The following is a 7,757-nucleotide window of genomic DNA, read 5'->3' on the forward strand; positions in this document are numbered from 1 at the left end:
TCATTGGAGGGTCAAATTCTAAAGGTAAAGCTCAGATACTTTGGTCATCTGATGAGAACAGAGGAGTCGCTGGAGAAAGATTTGATGTTGGGAAAGGTTGAGGGTCACCGAAGAAGAGGTAGGCAGCGAACGCGATGGTTAGATGGCATCCTCGAGGCGCCGCAGATGAAGTTATGTGATGTTAGGAAGATAGTGAGAGACCAGAAAGCGTGGCGTGACATGGTCTATAGGGTCACGAAGAGTCGGACACGACTGAACTGAAATTAGTCTCTCTAGCACGATATCCCCCCGTCCTTTAGCAAAGCTGTAGTTATGTGAACCTCTCCAGCTGATATCCCCCTTTTCATAGTTTCTAATGCTTTCTTGACCTCGTCCTTCGTCACTGGTGGAACGTCTGACTGTTTTTCCCTGCCGCCAATCTCGTTACGATCCTGACTACTTTGGCTACTGTAGAGATCTGTATAGAACTCCTCGGCTACTTTGACTATCTTCTCCATATTCGTGATCACTCTGTCCGCCTTGTCCCTTATCGCATACATCTGGTTTTTGCCTATCCCCAATTATTTCTTTTTACCGCTTTAAGGCTTCCCTACTGAAAAGCCAAATGCTCTACTGGGCAATAACCTCATAAAATCTCATTTAATCGTATAGAGTCTCATATGGTGCAAATCATTATCATAAAATATCGTACATAATGTATGATAATGTGCAAGAAACTATGAGAACTTATGCAATTATATGCGACTTGTACGTGATTTTTTATGTGAATTGAGTGAGATTGTGTGAGAAAATGTGAGGTTATTGCCCCTTACAGTTTTTCCAGTAGGGTTCCCCCGTTCTTTACAGCATGTTCAATTTTCTCTATGTTATACTTCCTTATATCAGCCACCTTATGATTAGCTTTCATATCTCTGCTAATTTGATCTTGTCTGTTCGATCTGAAGTTTTCATACTCTGGCGTTTCTTAATCAAACCTTTCGACTCCTTAGACATACTTACCGGTATCCTCTCTAACTATCCTACCGCCTTCTTCTACCGCACACTCAGTAATGATATCTCTGAAGTTATTGTTCATTTCTTATAGGGTAATGTAGCCATCCTCGGTTAGAGCTGAATATCTATTCTCTAGCGATCTCCTGAATTCTTCTGCCCTCCCCCTCACCGCTAATTCGTTGAAGGGTTTCTTTCTTACTAATCTGTTGCGTTCCTTCTTCAGATTTAGGCTAATTCGGGACCTGTGGTCACTGCATCGCACTTTCCCGATTACTCTACATCTTACACAATGGCGGGGGTTGAACACATTATGAGGTCAATTTCATTTTTAGTCTCCCCGTTAGGACTTTTCCATGTCCATTTCCGGTTCTTCTGTTTGCTGAAGAAGGTATTCATGATTCTTAAGTTATTGCGCTCTGCAAACTCAACTAGTAACTCCCCCCCTGTTATCCATAGAACCGGTGCTATAGTCACCTACTGCCCGGTCTCCTGCCTGGTTTTTCCCTACCTTGGCACTGAAGTCGCCCATTAGTACAGTATACTGCGTCTTTATTTTTCGCATTGCCGATTCTGTATCTTCGTAGAAGCTTTCAACTGCCTGGTCATCATAACTACCTGTAGGTGCATAGGCCTGTACAACCTTCAGTTTATAGCGCTTATTAAGGCTAATTACGATGACTGCCACCCTCTCATAATACTATAGAATTCGTCTATATTACCCGCTATATACTTATTGACAAGGAAACCTGCTCCTAGTTGTCGCCTCTCTGGTAAGCCTCGATAACACAGCACATGCCCATCCTTCAGTACAGTATATGCCTCATTCGGCCTAATAGCCTCACTACACCCTATGACATCCCATTTCATACCTTCTAGTTCCTCTAACAGCACTGCTAAGCTAGCTTCACTAGCTAGGGTTCTAACGTTAAATGTTGTCAGGGTCAGTTTCCAATGGCGGCCTGTGCAGCGGAGCCAGGAATTCTTAGCACCCCCTGCTGCGTCAGAGGTCTGAGCGCCGCCGTGGTCAGTTGTTCTGCAGCCGCTGGTGACTGAGGGCCGGGGTTTTATGGAGCTTGTCATGAGAGGTTGTGGCCGATTACTGCACCAGGGTGGCCAAATCCTGTTCTTGTGAGGGAGTGCGTTGCCGCAGGTGTTCACCGGCATCAGGTCGCACCCCAAACCTGTTTATGCAATTCCATCGACACGCGGATTTTTTTTTAATTCGGTGGAGAATTGCGCGGCACCGGGATTTGAGCCCCGGTCCTCTTGCATGCGAGGCAGATGTTCTACCGCCACGCCACCGCTGCACCTTTGTTATATATCTCCTTGCAACATCGGACTTTCCGGTCGCTTCCCGACACATCCACAACTGAGTGTATTTTTGGCTTTAGCCCAGCCGCATCATTCGTCCTGGAGCTACTAGGAATCGCCCTTTGTTCATCCCCAGTAACATGTGGGACGCCTTCCAACCTCGGGGGCTCATCTTCCGGCGCCATATCATTATTGCTATTGTGACTGGTCATAGGGTTTTCTTGACAGGAAATACTGGAGGGGGTAGCCATTACCTACTCATGTGAATCACATTTTGTCAGAACTCTCTGCCGTGACCTGTCTATCCTGGGTGACCCTGCACAGCAGATCTCACGACGTCATCGAATTTCGCAAGCCCCTCCGCCACGACAAGGTAGTGATCCATGAAGGGGACAGCAGCCATAGTTATGCATAAAGAAAATAACAAAACTCCCATAAAAAAGGAGCTAGGCAAGGAGACGCAATCTCCCCAGTACTTTTCACATCTTGCTTAGAGGAAGTATTCAGACTTCGAATGTGAGCGGTTAGGGATAAGGGTTGATGGAGAATACCTCAGTAATCTTCGATTTCCTGATGACATTGCTTTGCTAAGCAACTTGCGGGATGAGCTGCAAATAATGATTGATTACGTAGACAGGAAAAGTAGAAAGGTAGGCTTGAAAATCAATATGCAGAAGACTAAGGTATGTTCAGCAGCCTCGAGAAGGAGCAGCAGTTTACATCAGGCAGCGAAGTACTGGAAGTAGTAGGCGAATATGTCTTCTTAGGACAGGTAGTAACCGCAAATCCGCACCATGAAGAGGAAATAAGGATAAGATTGAGATGGATCGTATTTGGCAAGCACTCGCAGATTACGACTAGCAGCTTACCGGTATCGCTCAAGAGGAAAGTATACAACGGTTGCATCTTACCTGTACCCACCTGTGGGGCTGAAACGTGGAGGCTAACCAGGAGGGCTCTACTTTAGTCGAGGACAATCCAGAGGGCTGTGGAACGAAAAATGATAGGGATAACATTAAGAGATACGAATCGTGCAGAGTGGGTCAGAGAAATAACTATAGTTACTGACATTATAGTGGAATATAAGAAGAAATGAATATTGGCAGGACATGTAGTGCGAAGAGAGGATAACTGATGGTCGCTTGGGTAACAAACTGGATTCCAAGGGAAGGAAAGCGTAGCAGGGGGCGGCAGAAAGTTAGGTGGGCGGATGAGGTTAAGAAGTTCGCAGGGGTCAAGTGGATGCAGCTAGCACAGAACCGGGTTAATTGGAGAAATATGGGAGAGGCCTTCGCCCTGCAGTGGGTATAGTCAGGCTGATGATGATGATCAGAATAGCGGCGCAGCTCTCCTCCATAGCCAGTGCTGCAGCGGTGAGGGTCAACTCCCTCCGGAACATCGTTGCCGCCGACATCACCATCCCCGAGGCCCGATTGACCCTCCTGGCTCTGAAGGGCATAGCAGGGACCGCGGTTCGTGCTTGGGCTGCAGCAGATAGGGGCACGTCTATTGGTTTTGTCCATGTAATCCCCACCTACATGGCTCCTGAGGAGCTCTCCACCACCCTAGGGGCCCCAGTGCCAGTCCCCTGGTGATCCTCTTTGGCCAGGGCTCCGCTAGAACTGATGCTTCGGGGAGTTGTTATGCTATTTTGAAGAACAGCGTGACTTAGGCATGCACTTATCCATGTGTCTTCCTTCCGTCCTTGCCTAAGTCGCGCTGTTCTTCAAAATCAACTAGGTTTCTAGATCCAGCTCGCTTCTGCGCACCTCAGTCGCCCTTCTGTTTGGCGTTACATAAGCTACGACGGCCCGTCCGACCTGCCCTCCCTCATCCGATTAAATGCGGGTGGTGTGACCGCCAGGACCACCTGATGGCCTGCTGCTCCGGGACACTACGCTGCAGATGCTGCGGCCACCCCCCTCCCCCTGAGACCTGCCAGGGTGCGCTCCTGCGCTGCAGCAGCTGCGGGGCCCACACCAGGTCAGCACCCCGTCCTGCTCTCGCTGGCAGGTCGAACGCGCCACGTGACAGCAGCAGCGGCCGCATCCCAGGAACCTGTATCCAGAAGGGCCATCCATCCTTCGCCCAGGTCCTGATGGCACCTTCACAGCAGCCAGCATTGGGGAAGTCGGTGCACACCGACAGGCCCCCGCAACTCCAATCAGCAGGACGCCAGCGGGCGTTGTCACCCACAGCCCTTGGCAACCTTCTTGCAGAGCTGTCCAGAAACGTGGGCGCGACCATACGACTCTGCGAGCGATGATATTGCTCCTCCCAGTACCATCCTCCAGCAGTAGGCCCAGTCATGCCAGGAAAGCAGTAACAGCCTTCCCATCGTGGCTAGACAACCACTGGGATCCCCCGTCCACGGATCCTCCAGTGGAATTGCCGGGCCCTCCAGCCTGTTAGAGCGGAGCTAATAAATCAGCTCCAGACGGAATACTATCCTCCGGACATCCTGGCCTTCCAGGAGACCAACATGCGCCCAGGAGTGGTCCGCCTGCCGGGTTACATCACATCAGCCGGACGGCCTGCCAGCTGGACACTTGCGAGACCGACCTCTGCCGTCCATCAGGCAGATTCAGGGCGTTCCGCTTCGTCCGCTCATTCCTCCCCCAGGCTGAAATTCTGGTGAGTGTTGCTATGGTGGCCCCATGCAGTGTGTCTGCGTCAGGGTCCGGCTTAGGGGATGGACACGGCTGTCGCTAGCATATTTTTCCATCCCGTAACCTCTTGGGATGCCACGTCCTTGCCATTGCTGGTCGGCGTTATAGATGGCGACTGTATGCTCTGCGGCGACTTCAACGCGGAAGGACGGCCTGTATCTGCATGCTGGGATTCCCGCACGGCAGACCGCTGTGGCCGATACCTGGTCTCTTCCCTCCGTGGTACGGCGCTCCATGTTCTGAACACAGGGATTCCCACCTTAAAGGTATACTGAACAAATATACAAGAATATTTAGAAAGCACCACAATCGCATTCTTAAGACACGATTACACTAGTACAGACACATAATTCGGGTTAGGTTTGAGCGGATGGCTCTATTTTGGACGTTTTCTGAGCGGCAGCCGGGTCAAGGGTAGCGCGTTCTCGACTGTGAGCCGACGGGTGTGACGTCACAACTACCTTCATCAACGTCATGGCCCCGCGATCCCACCGCTTCCGCCCCCACACCTGAAGCTGGCTGACAGGCTACACACAGTGCCGTTTCCCCCGCATCGCGCCGTGCACAATGCTGCGAAGTGTGGAATGCTGCAGACGAGGGAGGTCAAGGGCGGCGCGTACGGATGGCGCGTATTGCGGACAATTATTTACACCCTGGGAGGGAATGATGAATTGTGCGCAGGAACATGAGCAGCAAAAAAAAGCACGTCCGGCCCTGCGCTATGTGAGTGGAACGGGGAAAGGAAAAATGAACAGGTGCGACTGGCTGCGATGGGGGTAGTTGTGACGTGATATCCGGTTTTGTCAGAACTTTCACAGGAGCCCGCTAGGTGTGGCGATTTGAGAAATGTTCATTAAAATACTTACTTTCCGCTCCTTTCTGTTCATAAACTAGATTGTTTTCGTCACTCCCAGTGCGATAGCTACCATCTGGGCTGGAAATCTCGGCGGCAATTTTTTATTTGGTATACCTTTAATCTAGCGAGGGTGGTGCTCACGTGCATCGACCTAACCATCATATCTCGCTGATGTTTGTGTGAGGCGCCCCTCGCTGGACACGGGGGATTCGGACCACTAACCCATAACTCTCTTTCCCAAGTCGGAGAAGGGGGTGACGATCCAAGTATGTAGAGTTGTCCATTGTGACCGCTTCCGCAGCCTCCTTCACAGCCACTTCCAGGGAGACTCGTTGAACATGTGTCCCGTTGTGCCAAGGCTGTTACGGTTACCTGCGAAGTCCAGCATAGCCAGCCAGTTCCGGAACTTCAACTCCTAGAGCTATCACCTATCAGATGCTCCGTAATCAGGACGAGGCAGTCTAGGCAGACCTCATGAAGTGCTACAACAGGGTGTAGAGCACTACAGACATCCTCGAAGCATGGTTGACTGCCCTGGTCGTCCCCATACCAAAGGCTGGAAAGGCGTCCTGACCTCCTACCGGCCGGTCTCCCTGACGTCCGCACTGGGCAAGGTCATGGAGGCCATGCGAGGTATTCGAGCAGCTAAAGTGGATTGGTCTGGCGCCAGGCTATTTCCAGGAACAGGGTGGCTTCCGGCAGCACCGGTATACTGGAGATGCCATCTCCGACCTGGTGTCCAATCCGAGGGGGGTTCGATAGCTTCACCCATAGGGCCATCCTGGAGGCCTCGGTGATTTTAGGCATCCATGGAAACATGCTGGCTTACGTCACCAGCTTTCTTGGCAACCGCAGAGTCCAGGTACTCCTGGGTGGTGGCCCCAATGCTCCCCAGTTTTCACGGAGAGGGGTCCCATATGAAAGCGTCCTGAACCCCTTCCTTTTCAACCTGCTCCTTGCCCTGCTGCCCCGATTCTTACCATATGATATCTGGAGCCAGGAACGCATTGCTATCTACGCGGATGACATTGCCATATAGTGCCGAGGGCCCCCCACCAGAGGCTCCAGATCAGGGGTTTGCAGAGGGCCATGGACAGGATCAAACCTTCCTCCTCACCATGAGTCTGGCCTGGTATATTGGCAAGACCGTTTGCTATGCTCATCAACATCAGAGCGGGAGCCCGCCCCGGCACCAGCTACCTCTGGATGGCTGGCCGCCAGCTTCCATGGAGCAGGGAAGTGCGTTACTTGGGCCTGGGGATCGATATCCGTCTCATCGGGAGACCAGCATTCCGACACTCCCTGACCCACGCCACCAGGGTCCAGGAAGCAAATCCGGGCACTCTTAGCGAGAGGACGGGGCATCTCTGCCAAGCTGGGCCTACGGCTCTTCTAATGTATGGCGGTGGTCCAGTTACTATATGCCCTGTTATTGGCCCAGCTCATTGTTCCACAGTGGCTGGCCATCCAGAAGCGTCAACGAGCGGCCATCAGGCTATACCTGGGCTTCACCAGAGCTCTCCGGTTCCGGCCACACAAGCCGAGGCTGGGTGCTGGCCAATGGAACTCCTAGCCAAGAGGGCAGCGCCTCCACAATGCCCCTGATCGCCACCCCTCCTGGAACATCTCTTGGATTCTCCACATTACCCATGGGCCACCCGGCACATGACTGAACAATTGGTGGGCGGCGACCCGGAGGACTGCCTTCTTCCCCACGATACGACCTGAGGTGGCTGTACTGCATCCAACTCTCACTGCCTGGAGCAGAGACCAGGCGAAACATGGCAGCTATGGGCCTGCGGCAGGAGGTCACCTGCCTTATGGACGAGGAGCTGGTTTAGGCGGTCCAGCTCTTCACTGACGGCTTGGTCCTCCCTGGGCCTTGCTTGTCGGGGGCGGTTGCCTGCACCGTCCCTGCCCTCGGCGTC

This window comes from Amblyomma maculatum, chromosome 6 (assembly GCF_055883805.1).
Source record: "Amblyomma maculatum isolate TAMU_Amacu chromosome 6, ASM5588380v1, whole genome shotgun sequence".
In the NCBI taxonomy this organism is placed as follows: Eukaryota; Metazoa; Arthropoda; class Arachnida; order Ixodida; family Ixodidae; genus Amblyomma; species Amblyomma maculatum.